A 27979-nucleotide genomic window follows, 5' to 3' on the forward strand; every position below is an offset into this window, starting at 1 on the left:
AGAGGGGTTACAAAGTTCACTGGGTTGTTCTCCTTTTGAGTTAGTCTTATGCCATAAAGTTCGTGGACCCTTTCAAATGTTACAGAAGAATCTGTTAGGGAACGTAACGTTAACCGATGGTTCGGCTTTCTTTGTGTAACACCACCAAAGACTCAAGGACTGCAAGGTGGCGACACTAAAGTATCTTGGGAAGGCCCAAGAAAAGATGAAAGAACGAAACGATGCTAAGGCTAAGTGGTGGGTATTTCAGCCTCGACTAGGGAACACTATGTCCCACATGTACGAAGGCCCCTACATTGTGACATAAAAGACTGGGGACCTCACGTACATAGTGAGGCACTCTGACAAGCGTAACCAGGTAATGCTCGTTCACGTGAATCGGCTGAAGAAGTTCCAGGGCCCCAGGCCCATTGCACTAACCAATGTTTCCATTTCCAGTGAGGGAGGGGATGATTGTTCTGGGAACCCAACTAATCTCATTCTCGATAATTCTAGTTCTGTGAATGCTGTGGAGGAGGGACTGTCCCATTTGCAGATGACCCAACGTGAAGAGGTGCAGTCGTTCCTTGATGAATTCTCCAGTCTGTTCGGGGAGGTCCCGACCCAGACTGATGCTATATGCCATGATGTCAAGTTGATGGACTACACCTCCATTCGCCTTCAACCCTACCGGATGAGTCCAGAAAAGAAGGCCATCGTATGGAAAGAGGTAGAATTCCTGCTTCAGCATGACCTCATCCGGCCGAGCCAGGGCTCTTGGTGCTCGCCCTGCCTTTTGGTCCCCAAACCAGACGGCTCCTGGCGATTATGCACCGACTATCGGCAGCTCAACAAGGTGACCATTGTGGATGCCTACCCGCTGCACCTCCTCGAGGACTGCATCGACGAGCTGGGAAACGCCAAGTACGTCTCGAAATTCGATCTCTCGAGTGGGTATTATCAAATCCCGCTCACTGAACGTGCTAAACAACCAACTGCGTTCGTGACACCCGAGGGTGTTTTTGAGTATCAAGTGTTACCGTTTGGCTTGCGTAATGCCCCTGCCACGTTCCAGAGACTCATGAACTCTTCGTTCGCTAATGTGCCAAATTGTCGGGTGTATTTAGATGATATTGTGCTCTTTGATAGTAATTGGGCTAACCATGTAACTAGGTTACGCCAATTGTTCACAGTTTTGAAACAGGCAAATCTGACCTTAAATGCAAAAAAGTGTCATTTTGGCCAAGGCACAGTGACGTACCTCGGTTATGAAGTTGGCCAAGGAAAAGTGTTACCTCGGCAAGATAAAATCAGTGGCATTCTGGAGTATCCGGTGCTAAAGTCTAAAAAGGACGTTCAAAGATTTATCGGTATGTGTGCGTACTATCGACGCTTTTGTCAAAACTTTTCCAGTGTGGCCACTCCTTTCACAGAGTTGTTGCGGAAGGCCATTAAATTTAAGTGGTCATCAGACTGTGCAGAGGCAATTAAAAATTTGAATTTGATCTTAGCTTCCGCCCCAGTGCTCGCTAGTCCAAGATTCGACAGACCCTTTAAAATTCATGTTGACGCGTCTGACTCATGTGCTGGTGCAGTGTTGTTGCAAACTGGGGATGATCAAGTGGAACACCCAGTATACTATTACTCTGTGAAATTTGACAAGGCGCAACGCAATTATTCAGTGGTAGAAAAAGAGGCGTTGGCGCTAGTGTTTACATGTAAAAAGTTTGAAGTTTACCTCACAGGTAATATAGTGGAAGTGTACACGGACCATAACCCACTAGTCTTCCTGAATCAGATGAAGGGGAAGAATAAACGCATCCTCAGGTGGGTATTGTACCTACAGGACTTCAATCTTTCCATTACCCACCTACCGGGCCGGCTCAACGTGATAGCTGATGCTCTGTCCCGGTTGCCTGAAAAACATTCATCTGGGCCACAGGAAGCCATTTACCAACTGTCATCCTTTAGTTATTTTTTTTTTTTTTAGGTTCTCCTGTGACATTAAATATTCCATGTCCAATATATTTACTTCTGTTATTTTTTTTGTGTATGTGTTTTTTTTTCTTTCAGAGAATTCCTTTGTACTTTTCTTGCAGAGAAATTGTGGTTTTTGATTGATTTTTTTTTGTCACAAATTTTCCTTTTTATTCTCTGTATACTCTTACAAAAAAAAATATGACTACTATTCTAGTAGTCACATTTTTTTCTCTCTGAAGGGGGGAGGAGTGTTACAACCCTGGGTTCTTCAGTGGAAACCAGAGGTCAAAATTGAGCTACATAAACTACCTTTTAATATGGGGATGCATGGCGAGGTGCATTTGTTTGTATCTTCCCTGCCAGACGTAAGACTATTCTTGTTTCTCAAAGAGCATTTAAAGGCTGAGCTTGGGGTTGATTATTAAATAATCAAATAGGCACCAACTATGTTTACTAATACTTTCTAATCATTTGTAAAGTAAACCTGAGTAAACTTGGGATAGGAATGCTGTACGATTAGTCGAGTTGTCTGCTGGCAGCGAGTGAACTGAGGGAGGAGAGTGGAGACACTCTCTCTTCTCTGACTGGTGTTCGTGGGGGTCAAGACTTTCCTGAGCTGCTCTGCACTCCTCTTCCTTTCCTCTTACTTATATCCCTTATCTTAAGTTCCTGTACCATTAAGTTAAGTCCTGTGTTTTTTAAGTGTGCCTACTCTGGGTTTGTAAGATTGGTGGAGACCTTGGGGTAGTATTTGCCAGTGTTTTGGGTATCCATTAGTGTTGTGTTGTGTTTAGGTACCACGTGGGCTCACAACCCCCTAAGCTGCCCAAGCTTCAAGTGCTTCCCTAGTAGAACTTTACCCTAGCTTGTGTTCAGTGTAAACCTTGTATCCTGCCTATGTGGACCAAGGCCTTCAACGTAAGATAGCGTGGTAAAGTAATTATTATTATTGTTATTGGTGTGAATGTATATGGGGGGTTGTTAAGGGGTTAATAAACAAGTAAGTTAGTAAAGGAGTATCCATTCTTCCTGTGTAGGATATCTATGATCAACCTCTAGACTGACATTATGTAGCCAATTAATATTCACTGTGGATATTTTACTTGGGGGCCGGGCCTTTTAGATCTCCCATATTTGATAACTCTTAATGTTAACTACTGCCCCTACATCCATTTATACTAGATCCCCCATAGTACAGACTCCCATTTTTAACATCCCTTCTCTCCAGATGTGTTACTAGATTTTTTCCTCACGATCTTCTCCATCACTTTGCATGGTATACAAGTTAGGGACACTGGCCTGTAGTTCAGTGCCTCTTGTCTGTCACCCTTTTTGTATATTGGGACCACATTAGCTGCCTTCCATATTTCTGGTAGGTCTCCCATCTCCAGTGACAAACTATACACTATGGAGAGTGGCAAGCAGAGTGCCTCTGCACACTCTTTCAATACCCATGGTGATATCCCGTCTGGACCAACAGCCTTTCTCACATCCAGATCCAACAGGTGTCTCTTGACCTCATCTCTCGTAATTTCAAACCCTTTCAAGGCTGCCTGGTTTACTGCCCCCTCTCCTAGCGCAGTGATCTTACCACGTTCTATTGTGAAGACCTCCTGGATCATCTTGTTGCGTTCCTCACACACCTCTTTGTCATTCTCTGTATACCTGTCCTCGCATAAGTTATTAATAATTGTTATTACAATTATTACCTGTTCTTTTACTGTTGTTTTCCTCCTGATGTGACTGTGGAGTAGCTTTGGATCGGTCTTGGCTTTGCTTGCTATATCATTTACATAATTTTTCTTTGCTTTCCTTCTCACACTAACATACTCATTCCTGGTTCTCTACTTTCTGGTGTTCCGTTATTTCGGACGTTCCTCCACGCCCTTTTGTTCAGTACCATAGCTTCCATACATGCCCTGTTAAACCATGGATTCTTCTTAGGTTCTTGTATTTTCCCTTTGGACTGGGATAAACCTGTTTACTGCCTCCTGACTCTTTTGGGTGACATATTCGACCATGTCTTGTACCGACTTAGCTCTGAGGTCTGTGTCCCATGGTATATCCCTTAGGAAACTTCTCATCCCCTCATAATTCCCCTTTCAGTATGCCAGTCTTTTGTTTTCTAGTTCTTTTTGGGGGGAGATAAGTCGCCCAATATTTTGATAAATATTTTGACTATTACACTTGTCAATGATACAGGTCTATAATTAAGGGGGTCTTCCCTGCTTCCAGTTTTGTAGATTGGAACTATGTTGGCCTTTTTCCACACATTAGCTACAACTCCTGTAAACAGGGATGCCTGAAAAAACAGTTGAAGTGGAATGCTGAGCTCAGGTGCACATTCTCTCAGAACCCATGGTGAAACTCCATCTGGATCAACTGCTTTGTTTTTATTTAGCTCCTTGAGCTTTTTTTCTACTTCGTCTCTAGACGCCTCTATGTGCTCTATGTTGTTCTCTGGAATTCTTATTGTGTCTGGTTCCCTGAAGATTTCATTTTGTAAAAACACACTTTGGAACTTTTCGTTTAATGTTTCACACATTTCCTTTTCATTTTCCGTGAATCTATTTCCCATTTTCAACCTCTGAATATTATCCTTTACCTGCAATTTGTTGTTTATGAATTTATAGAATAGGCCTGGTTCTGTTTTACATTTGTCTGCAATCCCTTTTTCAAAATTTCTTTCTGCCTCTCTCCTCACTGCCGTGTAGTTGTTTCTCGCATCTTTGTATCGCTGGTATATTTGGGGGTTTGGCCTCATCCTGTATTGATTCCATTTTTGTGTCTTTTGGTCTTTGGCCCTCTCGCAATTTCTGTTGAACCAATCCTGTTTCCTAGTTCTGCATCTCTGTTCTGGTATAAATTTTTTTGTGCCTTAATCATATATTTCACAAAACTTGACATACAACTCATTTACTTTCTTGCCTAGCAACAAATTTGTCCAATTTTACTCACTAAAAAAATTTCTAAGGTTGCCATAATGTCCTCTCCTAAAGTCAGGTTTTTCAATTGCATCAACCTTCTTATGTGTGTGTGTGTATTCACCTAGTTCTCCTAGTTGTGCTTGCGGGGGTTAAGCTCTGCTCTTTCGGCGTGCCTCTCAACTGTCAATCAATTGTTTCTACTATTACTACTATCTTTTTCTAACACCACACACACACACACACACACAGTGAGGGAGGTAGCGATGCAAGCAGCCACCTCACAGGAAGCAGCAAGATGCACCACTCAGCTGCTGGAGAGAAAAAGATCAGTGGTAGTTGTAGGCATAAAAGAACAGGAAGGATCCAACAGGCAAGAATGGAATAGCAAGGATAGAGAGGCAGTACAGGGGCTACTGAAGGGGTTACAGATGGAAGGGGCTGAACGAAACATTGAGAAGGTTTTCAGGTTGGGCTGGTACAACAAGGACAGAAACCGACTTGTAAAGGTGGTGTTTACAAACGAAACCACGAAGGAGGATATTCTCGAAAGGAAGAGTCGACTGCAGCATGTGGAGGGATACAAGAAAGTATTCCTGCAGAGGGACAGGACGAAGGAGGAGAGAGCCAGGACAGCAGAGGCAAGGAGGAAGCGCAGGGAGGGAGAAGCAAACCAGGAAATCACAGCCCCCAACACAACAGTCCTAGAGACAAGAGGCGAACCCAAAACCAGCATCCCAGCAACACCAGAGGGGAGGGCAACCCCACCACCCTCCTCTGCATAGAAACCCTCCCTTCCCCTCACCCTACCTGCCCCCACCCAACCCTCCCTCCCCCCCCCACCCCATTCTTACCCTGTCATCCCTTCCCCATTCCCATCATGTCCCCCCTCCCTCCTTTCCCCCCTGTCCCCCCCTCCCCCTTCATCCCATACCCTCCCAATCCCTCCTCCCCCCTCACCTCATATCCTCCATGTCCCCCCTATCTCCTTAACCCACACCCTACCTGTCCCCCCCTTCCATGAAACCCCCACCCCTCACCCCAAACTCCCCTGAAACCCTGCAAACCACCTCACAGATCATCTCACCCACTAAAAAGCTTTCCACACCAGCAGAATGCTCGCCAAGAAAGGGACAAGAAAATGAACTGAAGAAAGTGAGCTTCAAGGCAATGTACACTAACATAGATGGAATTACTAATAAAACAAGTGAACTCGGAGAATGGGCACTAGAAGAAAACCCAGACATAATAGCACTCACAGAAACAAAGCTAACAAACACCATAACAAACGCAGTGTTTCCACAGGACTACTATGTAGTGAGGAAAGAGAGAGAAGGGGGAGGAGGAGGTGGTGTAGCTTTGCTACTAAGAGAAGGTTGGAGTTTCGAAGAGATGGAAATTCAGAACTGTGAAGGTTGCAGTGACTACATATCAGGCACCATAGCAACTGGAGGACAGAAAATTATAGTAGTAGTCATATATAACCCCCCACCAAATGTCAGAAGACCCAGGCAGGAATATGATAGAAACAACTTGGCCACCATCAATATATTAGAGAGAGCAGCTTCTGTGGCTAGCAGGAACGGATCCAGGCTACTAATCATGGGAGACTTCAACCATGGAAAGATAGATTGGGGGAACAGAGACCCACATGGAGGCCCAGACACATGGAGAGCTAAGCTGCTGGATGTGGCAACAGGAAATTTTCTAAGTCAACACGTCAAGGGACCGACAAGAACGAGAGGAGGGGATGAACCAGCCTTGCTTGATCTGATATTTACCCTAAATGAGTCGGATATAAGGGAAGTTAAGTTGGAAGCCCCCTTGGGAATGAGTGATCATAGTGTATTGAGCTTTGAGTACCTGGTTGAGCTAGGAATTATCACCCCCAAAAAAGAACTGGGAAACAAAGGGCTGACGTACCGAAAGGGAAACTACGAGGAGATGAATAAATTCCTATGGGGTATACATTGGGACACAGAACTCGTAACCAAGTCTGTACAAGACATGATAGACTATGTCACCCAAAAATGTCAGGAGGCTTTAAGCAGGTTTGTCCCAGCCCAACAGGAAAAAACAGAGAAGCAAAGGAAGAATCCATGGTTTAATAGGGAATGTATGAAAGCAAAGGAGCTGAACAAAAAAGCATGGAGGAACTTCCGTAATAACAGGACACCAGAAAGTAGAGAGAGATACCAGAGAACCAGGAACGAGTATGTTAGTGTGAGAAGAGCAGCTGAGAAATGGTATGAAAATGATATAGCTAATAAAGCCAAGACCGAACCAAAGCTACTACACAGTCACATCAGGAGGAAGACAACAGTGAAGGAACAGGTGATAAAACTTAGGGTGGGCGAGGACAGGTACACAGAGAATGACAAAGAGGTGTGTGAAGAACTCAACAAAAGGTTCCAGGAGGTCTTTACAATAGAACAGGGAGAAGTCACGGTGCTAGGAGAGGTGGCAGCAAACCAGGTGACCTTGGAAAGGTTCGAAATTACAAGAGATGAGGTCAAGAAGCACCTATTGGAGCTGGATGTGAGAAAAGCTGTTGGGCCGGATGGAATCTCACCATGGGTATTGAAAGAGTGTGCAGGAGCACTTAGCTTGTCACTCTCCATAGTGTATAGTAGGTCACTGGAAACGGGAGACCTACCAGAAGTATGGAAGACTGCTAATGTAGTACCAATATTTAAAAAGGGTGACAGACAAGAGGCACTGAACTACAGGCCAGTGTCCTTAACTTGTATACCATGCAAGGTGATGGAGAAGATTGTGAGAAAAAACCTAGTAACACATCTGGAGAGAAGAGACTTCGTGACAACCCATCAACATGGGTTCAGGGAGGGTAAATCTTGCCGTACAGGCTTGATAGAATTCTATGGTCAGGTGACTAAGAATAAGCAAGAAAGAGAAGGATGGGCGGACTGCATTTTTTTGGACTGTCGGAAAGCCTTTGACACAGTACCCCATAAATGGTTGATACATAAGCTGGAGAAACAGGCAGGAGTAACTGGTAGGGCGCTCTTGTGGATAAGGGAGTACCTAAGCAATAGGAAGCAGAGAGTTATAGTGAGAGGTGAGACCTCAGAATGGCGGGAAGTCACCAGTGGAGTCCCACAGGGCTCTGTGCTTGGACCTATCCTGTTTCTGATATACGTAAATGATCTCCCAGAGTGTATAGACTCATTCCTCTCAATGTTTGCTGATGACGCCAAAATTATGAGAAGGAGAACAGCTTGAGGCTTCAAGAAGACCTGGACAAGCTGCAGGAATGGTCGAACAAATGGATGTTAGAGTTTAACCCAAGCAAATGTAATGTAATGAAGATTGGAGTAGGAAGCAGGAGACCAGATACAAGGTATCACTTGGGAGATGAAATACTTCAAGAGTCAGAGAGAGAGAAAGACCTGGGGGTTGATATCACGCCAGACCTGTCCCCTGAAGCTCATATCAAGAGGATAACATCAGCAGCATATGCCAGGTTGGCTAACATAAGAACGGCCTTTAGAAACTTGTGTAAGGAATCTTTCAGAACATTATATACCACATATGTCAGACCAATCCTCGAGTATGCGGCTCCAGCATGGAGTCCATATCTAGTCAAGCATAAGACTAAACTGGAAAAGGTTCAAAGGTTTGCCACCAGACTAGTACCCGAGCTGAGAGGTATGAGCTACGAGGAGAGACTACGGGAATTGAACCTCACTTCGTTGGAAGACAGAAGAGTTAGAGGGGACATGATCACCACATTCAAGATTCTCATGAGAATCGACAGGGTTGATAAAGATAGGCTATTTAACACAAGGGGCACACGCACTAGGGGACACAGGTGGAAACTGAGTGCCCAAATGAGCCACAGTGATATTAGAAAGAACTTTTTTAGTGTCAGAGTGGTTGACAAATGGAATGCATTAGGAAGCAATGTGGTGGAGGCTGACTCCATACACAGTTTCAAGTGTAGATATGATAGAGCCCAATAGGCTCAGGAATCTGTACACCTGTTGATTGACGTTGAGAGGCGGGACCAAAGAGCCAGAGCTCAACCCCCGCAAGCACAACTAGGTGAGTACACACACACACACACACACACACACACACACACACACACACACACACACAAGGAACCGCATGGAGGCGAGGATACGTGGAGAGCCAAACTATTGGAGGTGGTGACAAGCAACTTTTTAACGCAGCATGTCGGAGAACCCACAAGGATGAGAGGCAATGACGAACCAGCGAGACTCGACCTAGTCTTCACTCTGAACGACTCCGACATAAGAGAAATCGGTTTTGAGGACCCAGTAGGAATGAGCGACCACAGTGTACTGGTGTTTGAGTACTTGATTGAAGAAGGGTTATTGAACTCGAGGAGGGATACCGAAACCAAAAGGTTAGCATACCGAAAGGGAAACTATGAGGGGATAAGAAAATTCCTAACAGATATAGCATGGGAAACAGAGCTCAGGGGAAAGACGGCCCAAGATATGATGGATTACATCACGCAGAAGTGCAAGGACGCAGCAAACAAGTTTGTCCCAGTCCAAAAGGAAAACAGAGAAATGAAGATGAGAAACCCATGGTTTAATCAAAGATGTAGGCTAGCTAAGCAGCAAAGTAAAAGGGCATGGAGAAACTATAGGAATAACAGGACACTGGAGAGCAGAGAAAGATACCAGAATGCCAGGAATGAATATGTCAGGATGAGAAGAGAGGCAGAAAGACAATACGAAAATGACATCGCAAGCAAGGCAAAGACTCAGCCTAAATTGTTGCATAGCCACATTAGGAGAAAAACAACAGTAAAGGAACAGGTTATGAGATTAAGGATAGGGGCGGAAGGATTCACTACAAATGACAAGGAAGTGTGTGAGGAATTGAATAAGAAATTCCAGGAGGTCTTCACCTTAGAACAAGGAGAAATTCCAGAGGTAAGTGAGGGAATAGCTAACCAGGAACCACTGGAAGAGTTTGAGATTACCAGTGGGGAAGTAAGGAAGTGTTTACTAGAGTTGGACGTGACGAAGGCTATAGGCCCAGATGGAATCTCCCCTTGGGTTCTAAAGGAAGGAGCAAGAGAACTGAGCCTACCACTCTCCATAGTGTATAACAAATCACTGGCAACAGGGGAACTGCCAGATATTTGGAAAGCAGCTAACGTAGTCCCGATATACAAGAAAGGGGATAGACAGGAGGCACTGAACTACAGGCCAGTGTCCCTAACCTGCATACCATGCAAGCTGATGGAGAAGATTGTGCGAAAAAAACTAGTGGAGCATCTGGAGCGAAGGAACTTTGTAACACAGCATCAACATGGGTTCAGGGATGGCAGGTCCTGCCTCACAGGGTTACTTGAATTCTACGACCAGGCAACAAAAATAAGGCAAGAAAGAGAAGGGTGGGCAGACTGCATATTTTTGGATTGTCAGAAAGCCTTTGATACAGTGCCACACAAGAGGCTAGTGCGAAAGTTGGAGATGCAGGCTGGAGTGAGAGGGAAGGTACTCCGGTGGATAGAGGAATACCTAAGCAACAGGAGACAACGAGTCTGTGTGAGGGGTGAAGTCTCAGATTGGCGAGACGTCACAAGTGGAGTCCCGCAGGGGTCAGTCCTCGGACCTATACTGTTTCTGGTATATGTAAATGATCTCCCAGAGGGTATAGATTCGTTCCTCTCAATGTTTGCCGACGATGCAAAAATTATGAGGAGGATTGAAACAGAGGATGATAGTAGGAGGCTACAAGATGACCTGGATAGACTGAGTGAATGGTCCAACAAATGGCTGTTGAAGTTCAACCCGAGTAAATGCAAAGTAATGAAACTAGGCAGTGGAAACAGGAGGCCAGGCACAGGATACAGAATAGGAGATGAAGTACTTAATGAAACAGACAGAGAGAAAGATCTAGGAGTTGATATCACACCAAACCTGTCTCCTGAAGCCCACATAAAGAGAATAACGTCTGCGGCATATGCGAGGCTGGCTAACATCAGAACGGCGTTCAGGAACCTGTGTAAGGAATCATTCAGAATCTTGTACACCACATATGTAAGACCAATCCTGGAGTATGCGGCCCCAGCATGGAGCCCGTACCTTGTCAAGCACAAGACGAAGCTGGAAAAAGTCCAAAGGTATGCTACTAGACTAGTCCCAGAACTAAGAGGCATGAGTTATGAGGAAAGGCTGCGGGAAATGCACCTCACGACACTGGAAGACAGAAGAGTAAGGGGGGACATGATCACAACCTACAAAATCCTCAGGGGAATCGACCGGGTAAACAAGGACGAACTTTTCAACACTGGTGGGACGCGAACAAGGGGACACAGGTGGAAGCTGAGTACCCAAATGAGCCACAGAGACGTTAGAAAGAACTTTTTCAGTGTCAGAGTAGTTAGCAAATGGAATGCATTAGGAAGTGATGTGGTGGAGGCTGACTCCATTCACAGTTTCAAATGTAGATATGATAGAGCCCAATAGGCTCAGGAATCTGTACACCAGTTGATTGACGGTTGAGAGGCGGGACCAAAGAGCCAGAGCTCAACCCCCGCAAGCACAATTAGGTGAGTACAATTAGGTGAGTACACACACACACACAAACACACACACCAAGAAACAGCCCGTGACAGCTGACTAACTCCTATGTACCTATTTACTGCCAGGTAACAGGGGCATAGGGTGAAAGAAACTCTGCCCATCGTTTCTCGCCGACGCCCAGGATCGAAACCGGGACCACAGGATCACGTGTCCAGCGTGCTGTCCGCTTGGCTGGCCGGCTCCGGTGTGTATGTATGTGTTTACTAGTTGTGTGTGTGTGTGTGTGTGTGTGTGTGTGTGTGTGTGTGTGTGTGTGTGTAATATACATTAAACAAGATGGAGTATCCTGTGTTGTTCGGGTAATGGAGGTCAAATCTTCACTAATCACAGTCTTCATCACTGTAACCATCTTCACTATACACAGTCTTCATCACAGTAACCATCTTCACTATACACAGTCTTCATCACTGTAACCATCTTCACTATACACTGTCATCATCATAGTAACCATCTTCACTACACAGAGTCTTTATCACAGTAACCATCTTCACTATATACTGTCTTCATCACTGTAACCATCTTCACTATACACTGTCTTCATCACTGTAACTATCTTCACTACACAGAGTCTTTATCACAGTAACCATCTTCACTATATACTGTCTTCATCACTGTAACCATCTTCACTATACACTGTCTTCATCACAGTAACCATCTTCACTACACACAGTCTTCATCACAGTAACCATCTTCACTATACACAGTCTTCATCACTGTAACCATCTTCACTATACACAGTCTTTATCACAGTAACCATCTTCACTATATACTGTCTTCATCACTGCAACCATCTTCACTATACACTGTCTTCAGCACAGTAACCATCTTCACTACACAAAGTCTTCATCACAGTAACCATCTTCACTACACAAAGTCTTCATCACAGTAACCATCTTCACTACACAAAGTCTTCATCACAGTAACCATCTTCACTATACACAGTCTTCATCACTGTAACCATCTTCACTATACACAGTCTTCATCACAGTAACCATCTTCACTATATACTGTCTTCATCACTGTAACCATCTTCACTATACACTGCCTTCATCACAGTAACCATCTACACTACACAAAGTCTTCATCACTGTAACCATCTTCACTATACACAGTCTTCATCACTGTAACCATCTTCACTACACACAGTCTTCATCACAGTAACCATCTTCACTACACTACCTGACACTCACTCTGGGTACTGTAGTATACCTGACACTCTGGGTACTGTAGTATACCTGACACTCTGGGTACTGTAGTATACCTGACACTATGGGTACTGCAGTATACCTGACACTCTGGGTACTGTAGTATACCTGACACTATGGGTACTGTAGTATACCTGACACTCTGGGTACTGTAGTATACCTGACACTATGGGTACTGTAGTATACCTGACACTCACTCTGGGTACTGTAGTATACCTGACACTCCCCCTGGGTACTGTAGTATACCTGACACTCACTCTGGGTACTGTAGTATACCTGACACTCTGGGTACTGTAGTATACCTGACACTCACTCTGGGTACTGTAGTATGCCTGACACTCTGGGTACTGTAGTATACCTGACACTCTGGGTACTTAGTATACCTGACACTCTGGGTACTGTAGTATACCTGATACTCTGGGTACTGTAGTATTCCTGACACTCTGGGTACTGTAGTATACCTGACACTCTGGGTACTGTAGTGTACCTGACAATCGCGGGAGCTTCCTCACAGGTCTTGACGTCATTAATTGTAATTCGCTCCATCACCCTCTCCTCCCTCTCACTAGCTTCCCTCACCTCCCTCTCACTAGCTTCTCTCACCTCCCTCTCACTAGCTTCCCTCACCTCCCTCTCACTACTTTCCCTCACCTCCCTCTCACTAGCTTCCCTCACCTCCCTCTCACTAGCTTCCCTCACCTCCCTCTCACTAGCTTCCCCTCACCTCCCTCTCACTAGCTTCCCTCACCTCCCTCTCACTAGCTTCCCTCTCCTCCCTCTCACTAGCTTCCCTCACCTCCCTCTCACTAGCTTCCCTCACCTCCCTCTCTCTGCCTTCCATCGCCTCCCTCCGACTTGCTCTTTTCACTACCTACTATCACCACCACCACCCCTTCACTATAACCATCACCACCATCAACAGTATCACCATCACTTCCACAACCACCACCATCACTACCTTCACCACCATCGTCACCCTCACTACCACCACCACCATCACCATGTCCACCACCATCATCACCTCCACAATAACCACCATCAACACCACTATCATCACCACCACTATCACCATCACCACCTCCACCATAACCACCATCATCACCCCCACTACCACCATCACCATCTCCACCACTATCATCAACTCCACAATGACCACCATCATCACCATCAACATCACTATCATCACCATCACCTCCTCTACTATAACCACCATTATCACAATGATCACTATCATCACCATCAACCATCACCACCACTATCACTATCACCATCTCCACCATAACCACCATCATCACAATGACCACCATCAACACCACTATCATCACCATCACCACCTCCACCATAACCACCATCATCAAAATGACCACCATCAACACCATCATCACCACTATCATCATTATCACCACCTCCACCATAACCACCATCATCACCACTATCATCACCATCACCACCTCCACCATAACCACCATCATCACCACTATCATCACCATCACCACCTCCACCATAACCACCATCATCACAATGACCACCATCATCACCACTATCATCACCATCACCACCTCCACAACCTCCACCATAATCACAATGACCACCATCATCACCACTATCATCACCATCACCACCTCTACCACCTCCACCATCACCACAATGACCACCATCATCACCACTATCATCGCCATCACCACCTCCACCATAACCACCATCATCACAATGACCACTATCATCACCATCAACCATCACCACTATCATCACCATCACCACCATAACCACCATCATCACAACGACCACCATCATCACCATCATCATCACTATCATCACCATCACCACCTCCACCATTACCACCATCATCACAATGACCACCATCATCACCACTATCATCACCATCACCACCTCCACTATTACCACCATCATCACAATGACCACCATCATCACCATCACCACCTCCACCATTACCACCATCATCACAATGACCACCATCATCACCACTATCATCACCATCACCACCTCCACCATTACCACAATCATCACAATGACCACCATCATCACCATCACCTCCGCCACCATAACCACCATCATCACAATGACCACTATCATCACCATCAACCATCACCACTATCATCACCACCTCCACCATAACCACCATCATCACAATGACCACCATCATCACCATCACCACCTCTACCATAGCCACCATCATCACAATGACCACCATCACTACTATCATCACCATCACCACCTCCACAATAACCACCATCATCACCACTATCATCACCATCACCACCTCCACCATTACCACCATCATCACAATGACCACCATCATCACCATCATCACCACTATCATCACCATCACCACCTCCACCATTACCACCATCATCACAATGACCACAATCATCACCACTATCATCACAATGACCACAATCATCACCACTATCATCACCATCACCTCCTCCACCATAAGCACCATCATCACAATGACCACCATCATCACCATCACCACCTCTACCATAACCACCATCATCACAATGACCACTATCATCATCATCATCACCACTATCATCACCATCACCACCTCCACCATTGCCACCATCATCACAATGACCATCATCATCACCACTATCATCACCATCACCACCTCCACCATTACCACCATCATCACAATGACCACCATCATCACCACAATCATCACCATCACCTCCTCCACCATAAGCACCATCATCACAATGACCACTATCATCACCATCACCATTATCATCACCATCACCACCTCCACCATAACCACCATCATCACAATGACCACCATCATCACCACTATCACTATCACCATCTCCACCATAACCCCCATCATCACAATGACAACCATCACCACTATCATCACCATCACCACCTCCACCATAACCACCATCATCACCACTATCATCACCATCAACCATCACCACCACTATCACCAATTCCATTATAACCACCATCATCACCACTATCATCACCATCTCCACCATAACCACCATAACCACCATCATCACCCCTATCATCACCATCACCACCTCCACCATAACCACCATCATCACAATGGCCACCATCAACACCAACACAACTAACATCACTACTCCCACCAATACCCTCTACCGTGACTGGTCAGTATTAATATATAACCAGTTAACTATTTTATGTGTTATCTAGGATATAATTATGGCTGGACAAGTTGGGTGTGCGTGATAGGTTACACCAGACCGGCATCATGAGCAGTGTTCCTGTCACAAGCTCCTCCTCCCCCTCCTCTCCCTCCTCCATCGACATCATCTATGCCAAGGACATGAGGAGGATCGCAAAGACACAGGCTACTCTGACCGCAAAAATCGGAGAGAAGATGGTGATATAAAACGCAATGAGGAAGGGACCCAAGCATAGAGCTGAGGCTGTGAAGCGAGCTGTTGCTGCCGAAGAGAGATTTAAGCGTGAGGCAGCAGCATACCTCAATAATGAGGAGGTTCCCACCCGCCGCCACCCACTCCCCTCCCGCGCCCTCTACTCCTTCTGAGGAGAGGGATGTGTTATTGTTGTGTTGTGTATAGTAGCAGCTAGCCGTCACTCCCCTGGGGTTAGGGAGTTGTGCCCGGCGTGTCTAGTTAGCTGTTCTTTGTGTAAATGTTAAATGTTTCTTGAGTACGTAATAATAAAGTGTGTGTGTGTGTGAGTACTCACGTATTTGTGCCTGCTGGATCGAGCTCTAGCTCATGGACCCCACATGTCTAGCCGTTGATTGTCTAATGCAATGACTCCCGGCCTATTTCCCTATCATACCTGCTTTAAAAGTTATGAATGGAGTTAGCCTCTACAATATTATCCATTAGGTCATTCCATTTACTCATTACTCTTACACTAAAAGAAAACTTTCTAACATCTCTATGACACATGTGAGTCTCAAGCATCCATCCGAGCCCCCGCCTCCTCTTGTTCTATTGTTATTCGTTGTAAACATTTCCTCTGTTTCCACCTTGTCAATTCCTCCAAGTATTTTATACGTCTATATCATGTCCCCTCTCTCCCTCGTCCTTTCTAACGTTGTCAGGTTTAGTTTTTCAGGCTTGCTAACTCATCCCCCGCAGCTCTGGGACGAGTCTCGTTGCAAACTTCTGCACCTTTTCCAGCTTCCTTATGTTTTTTTGTTTTTAAGATGGGAGCTCCAGGATGGGGCGGCATACTCTAACACTGGCCTCACATAGGCGGTATACAGTGATCTTAAAGCCATCTTATTCAAGTTTCTAAAGAATGTTGTGACTTTTGCCAGAGTAGAGTATGTGGCTGACGTCATGTAAGATTTACACGAGCCTCATCACCATCACCATTATCATCACCATCACCACCTCCACCATAACCACCATCATCACAATGACCACCATCATCACCACTATCACTATCACCATCTCCACCATAACCCCCATCATCACAATGACAACCATCACCACTATCATCACCATCACCACCTCCACCATAACCACCATCATCACCACTATCATCACCATCAACCATCACCACCACTATCACCAATTCCATTATAACCACCATCATCACCACTATCATCACCATCTCCACCATAACCACCATAACCACCATCATCACCCCTATCATCACCATCACCACCTCCACCATAACCACCATCATCACAATGGCCACCATCAACACCAACACAACTAACATCACTACTCCCACCAATACCCTCTACCGTGACTGGTCAGTATTAATATATAACCAGTTAACTATTTTATGTGTTATCTAGGATATAATTATGGCTGGACAAGTTGGGTGTGCGTGATAGGTTACACCAGACCGGCATCATGAGCAGTGTTCCTGTCACAAGCTCCTCCTCCCCCTCCTCTCCCTCCTCCATCGACATCATCTATGCCAAGGACATGAGGAGGATCGCAAAGACACAGGCTACTCTGACCGCAAAAATCGGAGAGAAGATGGTGATATAAAACGCAATGAGGAAGGGACCCAAGCATAGAGCTGAGGCTGTGAAGCGAGCTGTTGCTGCCGAAGAGAGATTTAAGCGTGAGGCAGCAGCATACCTCAATAATGAGGAGGTTCCCACCCGCCGCCACCCACTCCCCTCCCGCGCCCTCTACTCCTTCTGAGGAGAGGGATGTGTTATTGTTGTGTTGTGTATAGTAGCAGCTAGCCGTCACTCCCCTGGGGTTAGGGAGTTGTGCCCGGCGTGTCTAGTTAGCTGTTCTTTGTGTAAATGTTAAATGTTTCTTGAGTACGTAATAATAAAGTGTGTGTGTGTGTGTGAGTACTCACGTATTTGTGCCTGCTGGATCGAGCTCTAGCTCATGGACCCCACATGTCTAGCCGTTGATTGTCTAATGCAATGACTCCCGGCCTATTTCCCTATCATACCTGCTTTAAAAGTTATGAATGGAGTTAGCCTCTACAATATTATCCATTAGGTCATTCCATTTACTCATTACTCTTACACTAAAAGAAAACTTTCTAACATCTCTATGACACATGTGAGTCTCAAGCATCCATCCGAGCCCCCGCCTCCTCTTGTTCTATTGTTATTCGTTGTAAACATTTCCTCTGTTTCCACCTTGTCAATTCCTCCAAGTATTTTATACGTCTATATCATGTCCCCTCTCTCCCTCGTCCTTTCTAACGTTGTCAGGTTTAGTTTTTCAGGCTTGCTAACTCATCCCCCGCAGCTCTGGGACGAGTCTCGTTGCAAACTTCTGCACCTTTTCCAGCTTCCTTATGTTTTTTGTTTTTAAGATGGGAGCTCCAGGATGGGGCGGCATACTCTAACACTGGCCTCACATAGGCGGTATACAGTGATCTTAAAGCCATCTTATTCAAGTTTCTAAAGAATGTTGTGACTTTTGCCAGAGTAGAGTATGTGGCTGACGTCATGTAAGATTTACACGAGCCTCGGAAGATAGGTTTAGTGTTATGTCCACTGTCTTTTGGTCTCTTGGTTCCTGGAGTTCAAAAACTTGGGCTGGACGGTAGAGCGACGGTCTCGCTTCCTGCAGGTCGGCGTTCAATCCCCGGATGTCCAAATAGTTGGACCCATTCCTTCACTTCGTTACATCTCAAATCCTTATCTTGACCCCTTCCAAGTGCTATTTAGCCTTAAAGGCTTAGCGCTTTCTCCTGAAAGTTTCCATCACCTTCCTGATCCCATTTACATAACCTTAATCTTGATGGAGTTGAACTCTATCAGCCATTTCTCAGACTTGCTCGGCAACCTGTTCAGGTCATCTTTGAGAATCATACAATCCTCATCTGTCTCAACCTTCCTCATTAGTTCTGCATTATCTGTAAACATTGATATGTACGACTCAAATCCTGTAGTCAAGTCGTTTACATAAATGTGGATTTGAATAAGTCCCAGCACCGATCCTTGAGGCACCCCGCTTGTTACTCTACGCCAGTCCGAACACCTCGCCCCTCACTATCATTCTCTGACACCTGTCTGTTAGGTAATTCCTTATCCATGTTAGTACCTTTCCGTCTAAATCCGCCTGCCTCTTAAGTGTGTATAATAGCTTTCTGTGTGGTACTGTATCAAAGGCTTTTGGGCAGTGCAGGAATACGTAATCTGCTCAGAATTATTTGTCTTGCCTTATTTTCATTACCTTATTATAAAATTCCAGGAAGTTCGTCAGGCATGATTTCCCTTCTTAAAACCCATGTTGTTGTTAACTAACACACTAATTTCTTTCTTGGTGTGTAACTAGTCTTAACCTTATAATTCTGTAGAGCATGTTACATGGGTGAGCGACTCTGGTCTGTAGTTAAGTGCTTCTTCTCTATCTCCTTTCGGGGGGCCAGGACATGTGACAGGAAGCCCGCAACAGGGCGCTATAGACAGGTCCCGGTCCCCCGTCATTACTGTCACCAGATGAGCTGAAGCTCACAGGCTCAGTGCAGTTACCAGTCAATCTATCTCCTTTCTTGTAGACTGGTACCACATTTGCCGTCTTCCAGCAGCTTGTCAATTTCCCCTGTGTAAGTGACTCATTATAGATTAGTGCTAGAGGTATGCTGAGGGCACGTGCCTCTTCTTTTAACATCCATGGTGATACTCTATCTGGCCCAGTAGCTTTAGTTACATCCAGTGATGCTAGCTGTAATCTTACTTCCTCTGCTGTTACCTCAATATTTAGTAGTTTTGTCATCAGGGGCTGCTTCCTCATTTAGCTCTGGGAGTGTTCTCGCTCAGTAGTGATCCATGGAAGATGGCAGTGATCTCACAAATTTCTTTATAATTTTCAGTATACCCGCTACTCCATTTATCGTTCTTACAGTCCTTTACTCCCCCTCCTCCACTTTCCTTCCTCCACTCCCCCTCCTCCACTTCCCCTCCTCCACTCCCCCTCCTCCACTCACCCTATGCTTGCTTGATGGGGTTCTGGGAGTTCTTCTACTCCCCAAGCCCGGCCCGAGGCCAGGCTCGACTTGTGAGAGTTTGGTCCACCAGGCTGTTGCTTGGAGCGGCCCACAGGCCCACATACCAACCACGGCCCAGCTGATCGGAACTTCTCTTAGAAAACAGTCCAGTTTTCTCTTGAAGATGTCCACGGTTGTTCCGGCAATATTTCTTATAGTCGCTGGGAGGACGTTGAACAACCGCGGACCTCTGATGTTTATACAGTGCTCTCTGATTGTGCCTATGGCACCTCTGCTCTTCACTGGTTCAATCTTGCATTTTCTTCCATATCGTTCACACCAGTACGTTGTTATTTTACTGTGTAGATTTGTGACCTGGCCCTCCAGTATTTTCCATGTGTATATTATTTGGTATCTCTCTCGTCTCCTTTCTAGAGAGTACATTTGGAGAGCTTTGAGACGATCCCAATAATTTAGGTGTTTTATCTCGTCTATGCGTGCCATATATGTTCTCTGTATTCCCTCTATTTCAGCAATCTCTCCTGCTCTGAAGGGGGAAAGTGAGTACTGAGCAGTATTCAAGACGGGACAACACAAGTGACTTGAAGAGTACAACCATTGTGATGAGATCCCTGGATTTGAAAGTTCTCGTAATCCATCCGATCATTTTTCTGGCTGACGCGATATTTGCTTGGTTATGCTCCCTAAACGTTAGATCGTCGGACATCATTATTCCCAGATCCTTGACGTTAAAAATGAGACGAATGAAAACACAAATGAGAAAGACGAAAGCAACAAGGAGAAAGATAAGGGCAATTCCGAGAAAGAATGCAGAAACGAGAAAGTTGGAAGAAAAAACACAGAGGTAGCTGTTACCTATCGTTCGTTACGGCTCGTGACCCTACAGCAGCCAAACTTTAATTACGTCTAGGGATACCACTGCTGCTCTCTAAAGCGCGTCACCAGTATAACCCCTTGATAAGTAATGAGCACATAAATAAAACTCTTCCTTTAGGACTGAAGAATAGATACAAATATTATATAGATATATATTCAAGACAGTATAATATAAAAACACAGATGGTTAAGTTAACTTATAGTATAAATGAAAGTATTGTCATATCACTAAATATAACAAATAAAATATGGCACACAATGAATGTAAAGACTTATCTCCGACATGTTACTCTCCTGGTCCCGTATCAGCTACTGACTCTCGCTCTGGCGCTACCCACATTCTCACCTCCCGTCTGCCTCATCCCAGGATGAGGGATGGAAACTAAGGACTTTTTAATATTTTAAACTAATTGAACAACCACTTGTTCTCAAAACACACAAGAATGCAAATTACATATAATAGTTACTTACAAAATATATAAGTACAATGCCACCTGTTTAATTATAGGATATAACAATTATATATACTAAATAAAAGTGACATCTGGAACTCTTAAACTGAACAGGTCCAGCTTTCCTGTATCAATCAGGTAATAGACGTGTGCAACGCAACCCCGCTCTTGTCTCCACTAACGCTGCCACACCATACGACAATTTACAAAACACAATGTGTGTACATATACATGTAATGATAAATAAAAATTTATTTTAAATTTATATACGTATTCTGCTAGGAGTACGTAACACTTCCACCTCCAAGAAAAAAAATGCAATAGATTGAAGATCAATGGCATTTTTTCAAAGTAAAATGTATGACACTTGAGATTTATGGTATTGATTACACCAAACATGTATAAGTAATAAGAACACATTTCTGGACAAATATGAAAACACTCCAAATATAGTCTTACAGGAAACTCAGAAATTTCAGTCTTATGACTATGTTCTACATATGTGTCACTGGAGTATGCAAATTTATCTCTCCAAGGGACTATCTCATTTATTTCACTTTGTTTCAGATCATATTTCACACTCCTATCTACAACAGTATCATTAGTAGCATGAATAGAATTGTCAATAAAGGTAGCTGCTTTTCCACAGTTATCATGGCAATTTTGCTTTTCATATGTTTCTACTATTTCTCCAAGATCAGTTTCATTTTTCCATGTGATTCCTTTTCCACATGGTGAATTTTTCCAAGACAGCCTCCACTTTCCATTACTCCCTTTTTCTGGAGCTGAACTGCTAAATTGAAGCTGACTGGATATTGAGTAGATTTGGGACTTCTCCTGGGTATGCTCTGACACAGACATCTGCTCTTCATCACTCTTGATCCTCTGTGGAACACATACTCTCGCCCAATGGATACTAAAATTAGAGAAATTAGCATTAAACCTCACAATTATGCATAAAAACTTTCCCATTCATAGAACCTTTCGAAATACAAGACACCGACTTAGCAAACCTTTGACCTTCAAACCAAGAAATACAACCCAAGATAAGTGCAAAGACTACCTGATCGAACTGACTCAGATGATCCATAAGGAACACAGAAATCAATTTCCTCATAACTCTGTCATAACGATCAGAGAAAGAAAACAGGCATATGCCTAGGCACCATATCTCAATCAGAACTCCGAAGACAAGTTCATACCCTCTGATGGTGAACTTGAACACAACACACACGTTCATCAACCGTCTAGTCTTCCAAAAGACTAAATAAAACATGCCGAAAACTGTACAACCCTCACCATCACTTCCCAAGTGATTTACGTCTGATGACAACCAATCAACCAAGAGGTTTAAGGGTCTTAACATCTTGAAGATGAACAGCAGATTACCTGGGAAACACCCAAGGACAATCTGAAACCCTTCACAATGATTAACTCTAGGTAGGATAACCTTATCCCCCAACTTGAATTTCACACCTGGAGCCTCAAACATCTGCTCCCCAGTATGATTTAATCCTTCACCCACAATATGACTCTGAAAGTCAACACCACACTTGAGTGGAACATACACGTTTATCACTCGTGCATCAAAATTACCTGGATCTGAATATAGAGACACTGCTCTAGCATAACTCACCACTTCCTCAGAACTGGATGCACAACCTACTTGAGTAAACTCTCTCTGCTCAACCACAAGGCTTGACAAAGATGTCCCACAGTCCATTACTTCACAAGAAAATGGCTCCTGCAGAATAAAAGTAGACTTCAACATCCTACACACACTCTGACTCAATGTACACAATGAGAAATACTTACTCCACATAGAATAAGAATCACAACTCCGCAACTTAGATCCAAATGCTACTTTACCACTCTTAATGATTTTACCAAAAGTTCCTCCCATGACTTCTGGAGCTGCTCGGAGTACTGTCTGCTCACAATCAATAATATCACTACCAAGCGGGGTCACATCCTCACAGACAACTGAAGAGGGAGGCTCAATGGGTCTCCATCTACTCAACAGAAGCTGATCCTCTGGCTGCTTTCCCACACTCTCCAAAACTGGATCTACAGTACAGACTGTCTCCTTGCTTCTCTCTGAAATCTTAGGGTCAGTTCTACTCAATGCACATAAATGAAGGGAATCTGAAACGAGCGGGCAAGTAACAGGTAGTTTGACCTCCTCCCTATTATATCACCTTGACTAGGGTGAGGCGGGGCCTCTACAACGGACTTACTCTCGACAACTGATTCTAAACTTGGAGTGAGCGGGAATACTTCTGCCAACCCGACATCTTGTCCTAAACCATTCACTTGGCTGGAATACAGAGTCGTGGCTTTTAAGTTTCTCTCAACTCCTGGCACAACGTTCGTAGTGAGCGGGCAAGACAATGGTACATGGACATCCTTTCCCAATTTATTGGAATAAAGCAGAGTCATAGTATCAGGCTTACTCTCAACAACTAAATCGGCCACACAGGAATCTGGAACAACCACATCCCACTTCTCCACTGAAGGGGTACTGGTTACTGGAACAAATGCTTGAGTAACAACATCAGAACTGGACAACTGGATTTATATTAGTACTGACATCAGCACAGGTAGAATGGACAAAACCATCTTCTACAACAGGTTCCTTCATAGAACTAACTTCAGCACAGGCAGAATAAACATGGTCTGCAACTGGCTGGTTAAACAAACTGGGATCAATCTCACCCACAACATGATTTATGGCCACATCATTACCCAATATAACATCCACACCTGGGATGGGCAACTGTGTACTAACACCCACAGTGCATAAACGTGGTGTAATGGTGGATCTGAAATTAATGTCTATTAGAGGTACAGTTTTACATCCTGCAACACTCTGAAGAACAACAAACTTTCCAGTATCTCTCTTTTCAACATCAGAAAGAATATTGGATGAAATTATGGTTTGGGAAGCACCTGTATCACGAAGAATAACCACTGGCTTCCACTTCCCATTAATACACAAAACTTCACCTGAAGACATATATGGTGAATACTGTTTCGCCCAATTGGGGTTTACAGTTACATGTTTATTAGTAAGTTTATTTTGCACACCTCTGGCAATAAATGAGACCAGTTGGTCGTAACTCAGGGTGCAATATAAAACATGAATGAATTCCATGGCCTTTTCTCTTACAATGGGAACAAGACCTTACAGTGGACACACTGGTAGAACCAACTGTAGGTTTAGAAATAACCTTATTATTATTTGACATTCCTGACAAGGAAGTAGCAGGATTAGGTTTTGTAAGAGAAGAGCTCATGGGAGTAACTGGAGTACTAGGACTGGATGGATTCTGATAAGGAGTTCGGTGAGCATTATAATTTACTCTACGACTAAGACTTAGGTGAAGTGGCCGTAAACGGGGCCTTAGTCAACAACTCATGCTCATCCGCGAGCTTTGACAGCTCATAAATGTCTGTTACATTCTTTTGTTCTGCCATAAAAGTAGACAACTGGTCTGGGAGACATGACAATACTTCTTCCATTATAAGAAGATTCTTTAGAGCATCAAAATCAGTGACTGAAAGTGACTTTAACCATCTGTTGCAAAAATTCGTCTTCTGACGAGTAAAATCTGCTATTGTCTGATCCCTTATCCTCCTTAGATTTCTAAACTTTTGCCTGTGTCCCTCTGGATTTAACTGGTACGCATTTAGGATGCTTTTCTTTACAAATTCGTAATCAAAACTATGAGCGTCAGGTAGGGATGTAAAAACCTCCTGACTACGCCCCTTAAATTGAGACTGCATAATGGCTACCCACTGATCCCTTGGCCAGTTCATACTGATGGCAATTTTATAAAAATGTGCAAAGAAAACCTCAGGATCCTCCTCATTGAACTTGGGTAACTCTATATACTTATTCATCCTTATGGGATTATTATCACTATTTATTGAAACATTACTAGTATTTCCATGCCCAGCTGCCATACGCTGTGATTCAAGCCTGAAGTTAGTGTCAGCCATTTGTTGTTGAATCTCTAATTGCCTAGTTTGTTCCTCGGCTTGTTGCTTCTTTGTGGCTTCTATTTGCAACTGTACCGCAATTTCTAAACGCCTAGTCTCAAGCTCCCTTTGCTGAGCTTCAGCCTCTAATATTTTCTGTTGCTTTTGAGCTTCAAGCTCTAATTGGCGAGCTTCTAACTCAAGACGCTTTAACGTCATCTGATCACTCGACTCCTCTCTTAACTCCTCTAGAATTTCTTCATCTAACTCCCCATTCTCAACAAAATGCGTCACAATGACTTTCAATATTTGGGCTTTAACCATTCTATTGTTGGCGGTCAAATCCAACTGATTTGCCATTTGTATTAACTCAGTCTTTTTAAGGTTCTGAATCCCTTCAAAGTCTGGGTGAGCCACCAACGCTGCAACTTTCTCCTCCATCGTTACTAACACTTGGCACTTGATTCACAACAATAATTAAAACAATGGCACTGCCACTACACTTCACTGTAAAATTGTCACCACACTGAAAATTCGCTTGGCCTCACTGCACAAACAAAATATATAGGATGACTTACCTCAAAATCGTGAAACGTTTGTTAATTGACACACAGGAAAGCTTGCTTGGCACATGGAATAGTTCTTAAGAAACACACAGACACTTGACACACTGGTACCTAGGAAGGCAAGGTTAGATTAGCATAGTTAAGTTAAAGTGGGAACAATATCTCCCGGACAGGCCCCCATAACTCTTTGTTACCTATCGTTCGTTACGGCTCGTGACCCTACAGCAGCCAAACTTTAATTACGTCTAGGGATACCACTGCTGCTCTCTAAAGCGCGTCACCAGTATAACCCCTTGATAAGTAATGAGCACATAAATAAAACTCTTCCTTTAGGACTGAAGAATAGATACAAATATTATATAGATATATATTCAAGACAGTATAATATAAAAACACAGATGGTTAAGTTAACTTATAGTATAAATGAAAGTATTGTCATATCACTAAATATAACAAATAAAATATGGCACACAATGAATGTAAAGACTTATCTCCGACATGTTACTCTCCTGGTCCCGTATCAGCTACTGACTCTCGCTCTGGCGCTACCCACATTCTCACCTCCCGTCTGCCTCATCCCAGGATGAGGGATGGAAACTAAGGACTTTTTAATATTTTAAACTAATTGAACAACCACTTGTTCTCAAAACACACAAGAATGCAAATTACATATAATAGTTACTTACAAAATATATAAGTACAATGCCACCTGTTTAATTATAGGATATAACAATTATATATACTAAATAAAAGTGACATCTGGAACTCTTAAACTGAACAGGTCCAGCTTTCCCGTATCAATCAGGTAATAGACGTGTGCAACGCAACCCCGCTCTTGTCTCCACTAACGCTGCCACACCATACGACAATTTACAAAACACAATGTGTGTACATATACATGTAATGATAAAATAAAAATTTATTTTAAATTTATATACGTATTCTGCTAGGAGTACGTAACAGTAGCCAAGTCGTGCACGGGTACAAACAAGAATAATACAATCACAGATGAAAATATTTGCAGGTATTATGCAAAAGGACAGTGCAGATATGGTCCCAGAGGCACGGAATGCTCGTTCATGCACCCACGGAAATGCCGAAAATGGTTAGGGAAAGGCAGATGTCGTTTTGATACTGAGTGTAGATATTTTCACCCTAAGCCGTGCAAACTCTCCGTTAATGAGAGGAAATGCTACGAAATTCATTGCCCTGATTTCCACGTCAGAGGTACACAGCGCTATATAAGAGAGGAAGTCCAATATAATATCCATGAAAATTTTTTAGAGGCAGGCAGAAACAGAGGGAGAAACAACAGACAGGCAGAAACGTGGCAGGAGTACGGATGGTGAGGGGGAAATGCCCAAGACTGGACTACGGTTCGTCATCAAACCCACACATACTACACCCCCAACTACACAGAGACTACCACACTCCTCAGTATCACTTCCGAAACTGGACAAACCATTGCCACAAAAACACACCCTGGGTCAGGGTAGAGAGGAGGGAGAACTACCAAAACCTTCCAGAAGTGACACACAATATGGACAATCATTCATATTTGCAACATTCAAGGTTTAAAGCCAAAGTCAAGGAATAAAGTTAAGTTCATAAATGGCCTCCAATTAGAGTCAAACTCAATATTTGGGGCATTCACGGAAACTCATACAAAAGATTACATGGATGGTGAAATCTGGATTCCAAATTATAATTTATATAGATGTGATAGAAAAACTAGGTCAAATGGAGGAGTAGGTCTGTATATTAAAGAGGACCTGGTATGCACAGAACTACTAAACTCAACTAATGAGGTGGTAGAGGTACTTGGAATTAAGGTAGAGAAAATAAACCTAATTATTATTCTAATATATAAACCGCCAGATACAACGGTTGAGGAATTCACAGAGCAGATGCACAAAATAGAGAACATACTTGATAACCTAGCAAACCCAGCTCCAGATATTATCTTCCTTGGAGATTTCAATTTACCGAGTCTAAGATGGAGAATAGCAAACA

Source organism: Procambarus clarkii, chromosome 11 (assembly GCF_040958095.1).
Source record: "Procambarus clarkii isolate CNS0578487 chromosome 11, FALCON_Pclarkii_2.0, whole genome shotgun sequence".
NCBI lineage: Eukaryota > Metazoa > Arthropoda > Malacostraca > Decapoda > Cambaridae > Procambarus > Procambarus clarkii.